Here is a 12800-nt window from a genome sequence, read left to right on the forward strand (position 1 = left end):
AATGAGATGTTAACTCCAGTTCTGTGATCTCTTCCTAAAGTCAATCAAAACAAACCTTGACAACTGTTTTTCACCAAATCCATATATCACAGGAACAATTGATTTCATCTGGCCGAGACTGCAGTACGTGTTCATTTTTCCAACACCTACTACAATTGTATATGTACCAATTTCCTGTGGTAAATCTTTTAGAGCTGAAACTCAGGCAGGAGATTTTGTCTTCAGTAAGAGGCAATACAATCTCAGAATTCAAATGTTTTAAAAGAAACCAGAGAAGAAAGATGTAGAATTTTAGAAATTAGGCATTTAGCAGATTATCTCTCTATGAAGTGATAAAAATATCTAGATTTAAATCTTCCAGTGTCTGGCTTCTCTTAATCTTGAGAAAATTTCTAAACTTGAGGCAAAAGATACTTTAATAGAGAGAGTGTCTCTTACCTGGAAAGCTTTCTTAAGGCCTGCTTTATGTCCTTGTTTCTAAGACTGTAGATAAAGGGGTTCATCATGGGAGTGACCACCGTGTACATCACTGAGGCTATTGTGCTTGCCCTTGAGGTTTGGGTAGCAGCAGAGCTAAGATATACTCCAAGACCTGTACCATAAAACAAGGTCACAACTGAGAGGTGAGACCCACATGTAGAAAATGCTTTGTACTTGCCTTTAACTGTTGAAATTCTCAAAATGGAAGAAACAATCTTAGAGTAAGAGAAAAGGATCCCAGTGAGTGGAATAACACCCAGAAGTCCAGTTGCAAAATACATCACTAAGTAATTGAGGAAGTTTCCTGAACAAGCAAGTTGAACAACTTGATTAAGTTCACAGAAAAAGTGGGGAATTTCCAACTCTGTACAAAATGACAATCTCAAAAACAATAGGACATGTAAAAGAGAGTCCGAAACACTCAATAACCAGGATGCCAACAGCAGAAGGCCACAGAGTCTGTGGTTCATGATGACTGTATAGTACAAGGGGTGACAGATGGCCACGAAGCGGTCATAGGCCATCACAGTCAGTAGGAAGTTGTCTAATCCTGCAAAAAGCAGGAAAAAGTACATCTGGCTAAGGCAATTTTCATAAGATATGGTTTTGCTCAGTGTCTGGATGTCCAACAGCATCTTTGGGGTGGTAGTAGAGATGAAGCAGATATCCGTAAAGGACAGGTTGGAGAGGAAGAAGTACATAGGTGTGTGGAGGTGGCAGTCTGAGATGATGGCCAGGATGATGAGCAGATTCCCAAAGACAGTGACCAGGTACATGGATAGGAAGGTCCCAAAGAGGAGCGGCTGCATTTCTGTACCTTCAGAGATTCCCAGGAGGATAAATTTTGAAACACGTGTTTGGTTTTCTGGTTCCATGTAGATGAAACATCTAGCAAAGATAACTGAGCAGTGCAAATTTAGTCAAAACAGCTATCACCAAATTAACATAAATGCTATTGTTTGTGTTAGGCCCAGTGCTCTCTTCATCTTCCCTCCTTAACACCTTTTCTTGCAGGTGCACATTCCTAATTGATATGGAGCCAGAGCTCCAATCCCTGCTCCTTCCCAACTCCTTTCCTAAACATTCCAGTCTAATAGTAGCAACTTGGGTGAAAATACAAACCCTGTATGAGCTATCACACCCTGAACTTAAACCTGCAAAGTGAGCACAAAACATCACAACTATCCCCTTTGTAGTCTACGCCCAGCACAAATTATAAATGCCCCCCACTCCCCTCCTTTGCTGCTGCTGTCTATTTCTGATGCAGCCCAATTGCTAAGCTCATTAAAGGCTTTGCTTGAATCTTCATTGGCTCCAGGTCTAATTTCTAAGACATCTTCCTTCCTCTGCTTCCCTCCAAACCTAACATTTTGGTGTTGAAACTCAGGAAGCTGAGATCATGGGAGCCCAGGTGTCTGATCCCTTTCTGTCCACACTGGCAGAATTGTTCACTCTGATACCCTCCTCCATTCTCAGTTGTCCAGGAAAACTCTCACAGAAAACTGGTTAAAGAGTACCACCTTTTTCCTGTCTTTCTAGCACCCTCTTCTGCTCTGCTCTCTGTTGTCCAGGACAATGTTTCTCTCTCAAAAACCACAGCACTGGGTAGAGGGCTGCCTCAGGGTCCAGGACCCTTTGTTCCATGGAGTGACTAGACTGAGGGATGCTTCCCTCTCATCCTCTGCTCTGTGTCTGATCTGACGAGACTCAGGATGAGATGCACCCTGTTTTCCAGTGACACTTCAGGACTTGTTGAAATCTCTTTAAACCAATGGGCAACACTCAATCCACCTCCTGAAAACCACCCCCCTTGGGTGTCTCTTCTGAAATCTTAAGATCTCAGTCTTGAAAATGACCTCTGACTGAAAAGGCTCATCTTCTACTATAACACTGCCTAGTGTCATAACCAACTCAACAGTATCAATATGGCCAAAAATGGGACCTTAGATCCCCAAATTCTCCCAGGCCTCAAAAATTCTTGTCAACACTTGAACAAGTGTAAGAAGGTTCCATATGGCCTAGCAATTTTTGAGCTGTGCAAGTTCCCCTCCTTCTGTCAGTTCTTTCCCATTTTTCAAATTCTCCTTCTTCACTCTCCTCTCTGAAAAACTTCTTGCATCATGAATACCTCATCAAGAACATCCTCTGATCTAGTACACAAATGTATTCCCCTACCTATGTGACCACTCTGCCTGTTGCTCCGGTACCCTCTGCCCTTCCTGCTTTTTCCCCTCATCCAGAAACTCCCCCAGCCCCTGACTCCACTTCCAAGTCAGATTCACCTAACCCCATATGTGCCCATGTTCCCGTCTCCCTCTCTGATCTCTCCCAGGTTAAACACCATCTCAGATCTTATTACTCTCATCCTTCTCATTTTATCTAAGAATTTCCATATTTAAAAGTCTTTTGTGACCTTACTTGGAAAACATTTCATTCTTTACATCTGTTATCCCCAGAAGGAAAAGAATGTGTTTGGCTTGAAGGCCCCATCCACGCAAATACCCTAAACCAATAAAATGCTGCCAACAGCCCTGTCAGAGCCATGGCAGTTCTCCCCAAGAAGCTTTGTCTTAAATCCTCTACACTCCAGAATTCCCAGCAGCCACGCTACTCCAGGCCGGTGGGAAAGAACAGACTGAAGCAATGCATCAAATCTAAAAAGGCTGGGCACTGAGTCAAGCAGAGCCCAAACCCACAAGCTCCTCCACAGCTGTGTCCACTGTGTAAGCAGGGGATCCACTGGAAGTTTGATGGTCCCCAGTCATCTCAAGGCCAGAGGACACTGGTGACCAAGACAGACCCAACTCCAGATTCAACCTCCCAGACCTTCTGGGAGTAGCAGTGGATGACTGAAGATCCCCAGGGAACATGCAGGTCTCCATGTCCACTCCAAAGCAGAACCTCAGGTAACTCTGAAGGTGGCAGTAAGCCAATTTCATTTCTTATTAATATGGAAATGACTTACTCTGCCCTTCTCGAATTACCCGGACCCTTAACTCACACCTCAATTTCAATGGTGGAGATAAATGAAATAGTTTTATAATCTTTCTTTTACTGTACTCACTAAAAAGGTCACCTGTTCACCCATTCATTTTTTTAATGCATCCCCACTAAATGGCTCAATCCTTAAAAGAAACATTTTAATCAGGCTCAGATCACAAATTCTTGTTCCTTCTCCTCAATTATACATGACACCCTTTCTCTAACAGACCTATCAACACCCTCCTCCCCTACTCTCCTTTTTTCCACCAAACTCTATCAATCTGAAAATCCAAAATACTAAAATTCTTATCATTGCTGCGCACCACAAAAACAATCACAGTTCAACTCAAAAAGAAATGCTACTTTAACAATACTTTAAGCTTTATTCACATTTTGTTTATTTGAGAATTTAGAAAACACAAATAAACAGTTCCAACAGAAGCAAAAAAGCACAGAACCTTGAAAAAAGCTAAATCTCAGACACTATATCCCACACGAAGAGATGTGCTAAATAGGATGCTTGCCAGTGAAACCATGCTTGTGAAAAAATATCCTGCTAAAGAGTTTGCTGAAATTAAAACAAAACAAAATGAAACAAGAAACAAAAAATATTCCAAGAACAACTCTGTAACCTGTAATCCCCATGCCACCTAGATGGTGTGGACCTGATAGAATTAGTGTAGATGCTGGAGAAGTAAAAAAGCTTTACAACAGTAATGCTCTCTGTTTTTTTCCCTTGCTAATTCTATTTGGGTCTAAATAGACACATTGATAAAATTAGTGCTGTTAAAGTTTTGTAACTTTTGAACAGGACAACTCTATGATAGCAAAGTAGAAATATGCTAGATGTTTGTAAGCCTGCACTTAATTGGCTTAGTCCTGATAAACTAATGGCTTAGTTCTGATAGAAGCCAGTCTCCCTGCCAAGTAGTTTCCAAAAAAACAAAACAAAAAACAAAAAAAAACGCTTTTTAATATTGCGTGCTACTAAGTAGTATTAGAAATACAGAAAAACTGTATTTGCATATAACAAAACTGAATCATTATCCTGACAAGTTTGTTTAGTGTTACCGATAATTTATGTCATAAAAATTTTACTTGGAGAAAATTCCCAAAATCTTTTTGATAATTTTGTTTGTAGAGTGTATTCTATCGTTTTTATAAAACAATTTTAGAGCGTATTTATGTGTTTTTATTGTTAAGCATGAAGAAGATAATTTTGTCCTAAGATAAAATGACTGGTTGTTAAGGGAAAGTGAAGTATAGGACAGGAGCCCTGTGCCTAACAGATTGTAAATACGCTATATTAATTATTTCTTATTACATATAGATAGATCTAGAGTTCTTTTTCTAAAAATACCAGGGAAAACCAAATGTCCAGCAACCCTTTGATGCTGTTTCTAACTAGCCACCCTTGTCCATAACTGTAAAGATATCCTCATGGCAATACTTCCCCATACAATTTTCTTAGAATTTATTTTATTCAACATTTTGAATTGTCATTTTTTTACCTTGTGATGAAATGTTGATGTAAAGGATTTTGGTGATTGTAGCACAATATTCTGAATGTACTAAATATTACCAAATTGTAGACTTGAAAGTAGATAAAATGGTTATTCAGAACCATTCAGGTTATTCAGAAATTTCAGGTTTGTATAAAGGTTACTATAAGAAGTTTAAAATAATTAATTAATTGATTAGATGCATTCTGTTATAAAGTCTGTAAGATCGAATGTTACTAAAATGGTATTTCCTTCAAACTTGATCTTTATGTTCAACTCAAGCCACTTCTAAAAACAAACAAGTTATTTTGAGGATACTGATACACAAATTCTAAAGCTTATATGGAAAGGCAAAAAACCTACATAGCCAATATAATACTATAGAAGAAAATCAAAGTAGTAGGTCGTATTCCACCTGATATTACTTAGATAGCCTAAACAATGCTGAGGAAGAAGAACAATATTGTGGGACCAAACTAAGTGACTTCAAGAGTTAACTAAAAAAACACAATAATCAACAGTGCTGTCTTGTTGAAGTAGACACAAAAACTAAAGTTAGAGAACCCAGAAATAGATCTCACAAATGTAGTCCAGTGATCTGTGACAAAAGAGAAAGTAAAATTCAATGGAGAAAATGTGGTCTTTACAGCAAATGGTTCTGGAAAAATGGGATGCACACATGCCAAATAAAAATGTAATTTAGGCACAGACTGTATACATTTCAGACTGTATACATTTCAAAAAAATTTACCCAATATGAATCATGCACTTACATGTTAAATGCATAGTATAAAACTTCTACAATAAAACACACAAGAAAATCAAGGGGTCAGTGGTTTTGTGATTAGTGTTTTGATATAGCACCCAAAGCATAACCCATGACAGAATAAAATTTGTAAGTTGTTCTTTATGATAATATAATACAACTGCTCTGTGAAAGAAATGGATAAGGGAATGAAAAGAAAGTTAACAGACTTGGGGAAAATACTTGCAAACAGATATCTGATAAAATATTTGTATTCAAAATTCAAATAATTTTGAAAGCCGACAATAAAAACGTAAATGCCCAGTTTATAAATGGGCAAAGGAGCTGAAGAAAATCCTAACCAAGATGACAAACAGACTGCAAACAAGCATACACAAAAATATACTAAAATGACAAGGGTGAGTGTCAAAAGGTTGTTGCTAAAGAACCCAGTCTAAAATGAGACATATGTTTATTAAACTATTTTATGAATTCTGGATACGATGAAACAACAGGGGCTTTGGGAGAGAACAGGTGGGCTGAATAAGTGAAGTACAGGGGAATTTTTAGAGTAGTGAAACTATTCTGTGTTATAATTAATTGCAGTCACATGCATTTGTCAAAACCCACTGACCTTGACAACACAAAGAGGGAACATTAATGTATGAAAATAAAAATTCATTTTCAAGATATGCAAAATGTTCAAAAAACTAACTGTATTACAAATGTATGAAATGCGCTCTCTGAAGGGTATGGGAGGAAAGTTGCTGAAATATTAATTTTGTATATGAATGGAGTTTGTAAAGTGAAGCCAATGGACACTGCACATAAGTACAGTACTCTAGTTGAACAAGTTGTATCCCATTAGGGTATGGATTAACAAAACTTTTACTTCTATACATGTACACTGGTATCAAGCAATCAAGTAAATGGGTGGCAAATGTGGCCACATGCTTTTCACTGTAGCATGGGAGGTTACAGATAAACAAAAGGTAGTTAATGGAACTGTTCTGTGTTACTGGTTTAGAGTTAGAAACATCAGTATAAACGGCTGTATAGGTAAATATAGGTACACGTGGATTACATGTAGAAATATTGAGAGGAATGTTTATATACACAGGATAGTGTGTGTGTATATATATATATTTCCTTAGAAACTCACTGGATAGGGCCCGGTAGCAAGGACCTTACAGTGCCCAGACATTGTATTTGAATGCCATTCTCAAGTATTAATCTTCTTGGAGAAATAGTTGACTGCAGGATTTTTGACAAGAAATATGCAAAATGAGCCTGGAGCATCTTGTAGATCCAGAAAGTATGCGGTTGATAAAATAAAATCTTCAGTGATGGGGATAACATCAAAAAGACACAGGGCACAGATGAAACTGGTCCCATGGCCAAATTGGGATAAAATAACAACAAAATAAAATAATATTTTATCACAACCCAAAGTATAAAATAAACATCATGAGTCAATCTTGATATAAATAAATTTTTGATTTAAAAAAAAGAGCTCTACCTCCTAGAAGAATTCCAAAAATTATGCAGATTTGCTCTCTCAAGTCCATGGTGGAAAAATCCCACTCCTGAATGTGGGCTTCACATAGTGACTACTTTCCAAAGTTATGAATGGAAGGCAGAGAAATGAGGAACTTTGTAAGGGAGGAACCTCAAAACACTGTTGGTCAAGGTCGCATCAGCAGTGATAACTCACAATGACAGGATGCACTCTGGATATGATGTGATGAACCTGGCATTTTATGTCTCGTTTCTCCTTCCAAATCCCATAAATTCAGTCTAATCATGATAAGAGCATCAGATAAATTTAGACTAAGGGACATTTTACAAAATACCCAACTGGCAGCTAACAAGGAGGTAAAGATGGTCAGCCACCACACCACAGACACAAGAGTGCCTACAACTACAAGGAGGAGAATCACATCCACCAGCCATGAGGGATCTAAGACCCCTCTTGATTTAGAGGTGGAGTGGACATCACCAACCCAGGGTCCACAGGATGGAGGAATAAAATAAGCATTAGAGTGGACTTACTGATATTCTACTACAGAGCTATCATGAGTAGTAACGGAAGAAACTGTAGCATTTATGTGGAGAAAGTGGCCACAGTGATGGGGGGCATTTTCAGGACTTGGAGTTGTACTAAATGATATTGCAGGGACAGATGCTGGACATTATATATAGTGTCATACCCCACTAAATGTACTTGAGGAGAGTGTTTAACTATAATCCATGCAGTGCAGCAGTGTTCCAAAATTTATTCACCAAATGGAATGACTATGCCACAATAATGAAAGAGGTTGTTGATGTAGGAGCTCTGGGGGTGTGGGGTGTAGATTTTGTGGGAATGTCTTTAATTTTCTTAATGTAACATTTTTTTTGTGATCTATATATCTTCAAAAAGATATAAGGAAAAAAAATACCTAAATGGCTTTCCTAAAAAGTATCCAGGTCACCAAAATTGAGGAGATTCTGAGAAGCTGTTACTGCCACGAAGGGCCTAAGAATTTTTTTTTATGACAAATAAATATAATGTGCTATGTTGGTTGGGAGCTATTAAGAATAGGGAAAGTAGGTGACAGGTTCTTGGAAACCTTCTTTACTCCCCTTGCAATTTTTCCATAAATATAACACTGTTCTAAAATATTAAATTTATTACAAAATAAATTATTAGTCAAAATCCTATATTATCTAACTTCAAGATTCAGTCCAGACACAATTGCATGCCTTGCGAAGAATATCACATTTCTGTAAGCTGCCCATTCTTCCTCCAATAAATCAGAATGTGAAAAATGATTTCACAGTGTATTTTAAAGAATAAATAAAATAATGAATATAAAAAGTCTGACATTGTGTCTAGTACAACAATGAATATTTATTTCATTGTGATTTTGCCCCACACAGATTCTTCCCTACACCTCCTTCCCAATTCCACTATGCTATTTCCAACTTTAGTATTCTGTGCAGGGTTCTGGCAACAGTAATAGTTACATAAACCCAGAGTGAGCTTTACACAGGGAAAGAATTTTCATGAGCATCACTTGTCATAAACCCCATACTGACTCCCAATACTTCAAATATAAATATCCATCTTGTGGGCAAAACCCCTTGTTCTCTGCAATCTGGCTTCTGCCAAATTTGCTAGGCTGCTGGAACACTGTTCTTTCCCTTATCTTCATTGTTAATCAGCTATTAAGAAATATTATTCAGAACTCACTAAGCATCATGGTATATTGATCCCACATTTTTATACATGTCAACTCTTCTTAGTATGCTTCTACCCCTTTCTCCTACTGGAATTACTCCAAATCCTCCTTGTCAACTCAATACAATTACCAGGTCCTTTGTGAAGCCTTCACCAACCTCCACAAGAGAAGTCCTAATGTTTGGATCCATTTTACTAAGATGATAGTGCCACTACAGGATATTGCGTGTACTCATTTCTATTTCTCTTGCATGTGGTCACTTTGAGATAAGGAAAAAGGTCTTCCTAATTTCTTTATTCCCAAAATAATATTTCATGCCTAATATGAAATATTTCATGACTAAATATTTGTAGAATGACTAAAATTCAAAAAGAATGAATGTGTTTAAATAGATGTTTGCAACAATTTTATACAAAGAAGCAGTGTGAAAGAAAGAAACTGCAGAGAGAAGGAAGCTCTATGAGTGAGAGCTAATGCCAGAGGAGACAGAATGTAGAATGAAGATAGTTTGTTGTATCTGTTTAATCCCTCTATATTCAGGCTTTTTAAGGCAAAACTTTGTATTTTAAGTATTCTTTATGTGCATAACCTATTGATGCCCCAAATACATTCCCCAGCACCTGTGAAGATTTTGTGACTCACCAGAAATTATCAAGGCAGGATCTGAGTTCACTAATGCAGAAACTTACTGGATAAGGGATGAGGTTGGAAGCTCTGCTCTCAGGAAGAGAAGGTAAATGAAACCACTCACGAGGTGTCTGGTAGACACAAGTGTGATTTCTCATAAACAGAAATTAGTAAAGCACACTTAAGAGGGTGTAGAGGAAGTATTTAGAGTTTCTGTGCCTTTAGGATTTCACTCGTGTAAGTCACATTAATGAAGTATTCTTTTGTCTCTTTACTCCCTGAGATATTTAATTCTCTGGAGGAAAGAGAGGAAAAAAAAGCAAACTTGCATGTGTTTTGACCCTTGGGAGACTTCTAGAGGGCTTCTTGATTACCTTTTATTCTAGGAAATTCTTCCTCACAGGGGATCACCTCCCTTTAGAACTCAACTCTAATATTGCAAAGTTTCCCAAAATGATTTCTCTATGACTTTGTGGAGAGCGATTCTTGGTACACTAAAATATCTTCTGTCTCCGATCTGTCTCCTCTGGATTTGGTTCTGATATGGGAGGCTGCCCTCTCTCAAGAGTACTTCCCCTTGCCTCACTGCTTCTCCTTTCTCTCTTGTAGTTAGCAATATCTGTTCAACTCACAAAACCATTTGCTTTCTCAGGCATTCAACAAATATTTAATCAGCAATACTGTATGGTAAGTTTTCAAATATGTTCTGGAGATGAAGAAAAGATAACATGTGTTTCATCCTTTCCAACTGTTCACTATCCAAACAGGATATGAAATGAAAGAGAAATGAAAATAAAGACAACACCCTGAAGTGTACTGCAGTCCTAGTGAATTGTAATGCCATATCAACTAGGAGTGGCTTTTCTGTTTCTGCCAAAATCACTCCCAGGACATGGGTAGGGATTAGGCTGAAGCAATATGCCTTTTTGGATAGTAGTGTTAACTTAAGAATTTATTTCTTCCTGTCTGTGAATACAGGATATCTCCCCATTTACTCAGGTATTCTCTAATTTCTTGCAACCGTGTTTTCTAATTTTCAATATACAAGTCATTCACATCTTCATTTAAAATTATTTGTAGGTACTTTATTACATTAGATGCCATTGTGAATGATTTTGTTAAAATTTCCAATTGGAATATTCTTTGATAGTTTATGAAACAAACATTTTTGCATTTTAATCTCATAACTTATGTTTTGCTGGATTCATTATGAGCTCTAGAAATTTTCATGTGGAAGATTTGATATTCTCTGTATAAAGGATAATGCCATTGCTGAATATAGTTTCACTTCTTCCTTTCTAATTCTAAACCTCTCATTTAGTTTTATTGCCTAATTCCTTTGTCAAGTACCTTGAGTACAATGCTGTATAGCAATAGTGAAAGCAGGCATTCTTGTCTTGTTCCAGACCTCAAAGTGATGGTTTACAAACTTTCAGCATTGAGTATATGATTAGTTCAGTTTTTGTGTTATTACCTTTTTCATCTTGAGGAAATTACCTTATTTTCTTATTTTTCTGAGTTTTATTGCGAATGGGCATTTGATTCTGTCAAATGTATTTCCTGCATCAAAGAAGATATTCATATGATTTACCCCTTCATTTATTAATGTGTGCTACTACGTTGATCAATTTCTTGTGTTTGATATCCTTTCAATCTGGGGAAAAATATCACTTAGTTATGGTGGATAATTCTTATAATATTTTGTTGGATCTGATAGGCTAGGTTTTTTTGAGGGTTTTTGCAACAATAATCATTAGGGAATTGGTCCTTTGTTTCCTTTCCTTTGGAGGTCTTATGTAAATTTGGAATCATAGTAATTTTAGCTTCATAGAATGAATTAGGAAGCGATCCCTAATCTTCAGTTTGAAGGAATTTGAGAAGTATTGGAATTAATTCTTTGATTGTGTAGCAAAATAGACAATTGATGCTGTCTTCCTGAACATCTCTGTTTGGAAAGTTTAGATTGATTATTGAAACTCTTGTTTATTTAGGTAAATTGTGCGTTTCTAGAAATTCATCAATTTCTCCTAGATTATCTCAATTACTGGCGTACAATTGTTCAGAGAATTAATTTATAATCCATTTAATATCTGCAGTATCTAGCAATGCCCCCAATTTCATTTTGGATTTCAGTAATTTGTATCTTCTTGTTTTCTTTCTTTTTCTATCTAAATAAATGTGGCAATTTTATTGATTTTTTCTAAGAACCAACTCTTAGTTTCATTGGTTCTCTCAATTGGTTTTCTATTTCTCTATTTCATTTGTCCCCCGCTCTTAATCTTGATTATCTGCTTCCTTCTGTTAGCTTTAGATTCTTTTTGCCTATTTTTCCTAGTTCTCCAGAACTAGGCTATTGATTTGTGACATTTCTTCTTTTTTAATATATGCACCCATAGCTACAAATGTCCGAATATATTTGAAATTCATCACTAATCAAGTCTGACTTAATGAGTTAATTTATTAACAAAGTAAATGATAATAGGAACTTTCTTGGGTAGATGAGTTCAAATGCCAGTTGAAGTTTGACAAACTGTCCACACAGAAAAGCTTGAGATTCTATGTCAGTGAAGTGGATTCCGTATGAACACAAAGTCCAAACCTTTCCTAAGTGGAAACTCTGGTAAGAGATGCCTGGCTAAAAGTGGCATTCTTAGAATTTTAAATGCATTCTAAATGTTAACGATGTGTAAACACACTAATCAAAAATTGGTATCAAACCGCACACTTGCCCTGACCCTAGTGTTAACTGCTGGGAATTGCCTCTGAATAACAAGCCAGAATTTACTCTCAAACCACAGCAACACTATGTGCTTAACAGCCCAAGGTGGAAAAGTAAACAGTAGATGTTTCAGTCTCGCTCATGGCAAAATGAAATCAAATGTAATTCCCCTCTCTTCAACCTAGATATCAAAAAATTCTGACAACTGCAGGCTCAACTAGTCAAAAGGAGCACATTTAAAAATTTAACACAGGCTTTAGGAAAATAAGATACCATCTCTAAGAGCTAGAAGAAAACCAGATGATAGTAAAAAGCCATTAAAAGTTGCAGACATTGAGGTTATTCAGACAAAGATCATGAAACAACTCCGTTTAATGAGTTTTAGAAAATTAAAAAGAATTCTGTAAGTATCTTAAATGGCATACATATTACAATAATGAATTAAATAGAACCTTTAAGTTTGAAGTATAAAATGATGAAAATTAAACTATATAGGGTAACTCAGAGAAGTTTCGGTACAA

The 12800-nt window shown here is 36.8% G+C and overlaps 1 pseudogene; it reads right to left on the minus strand.

Annotated features, from left to right (window-relative positions):
* Positions 1-392: 392 nt before the first annotated feature.
* LOC131276810 (olfactory receptor 7A17-like) lies at positions 393-1355 on the minus strand (annotated as a pseudogene).
* Between the last annotated feature and the right edge of the window lie 11445 nt (positions 1356-12800).

Source organism: Dasypus novemcinctus, chromosome 30 (genome assembly GCF_030445035.2).
Source record: "Dasypus novemcinctus isolate mDasNov1 chromosome 30, mDasNov1.1.hap2, whole genome shotgun sequence".
In the NCBI taxonomy this organism is placed as follows: Eukaryota; Metazoa; Chordata; class Mammalia; order Cingulata; family Dasypodidae; genus Dasypus; species Dasypus novemcinctus.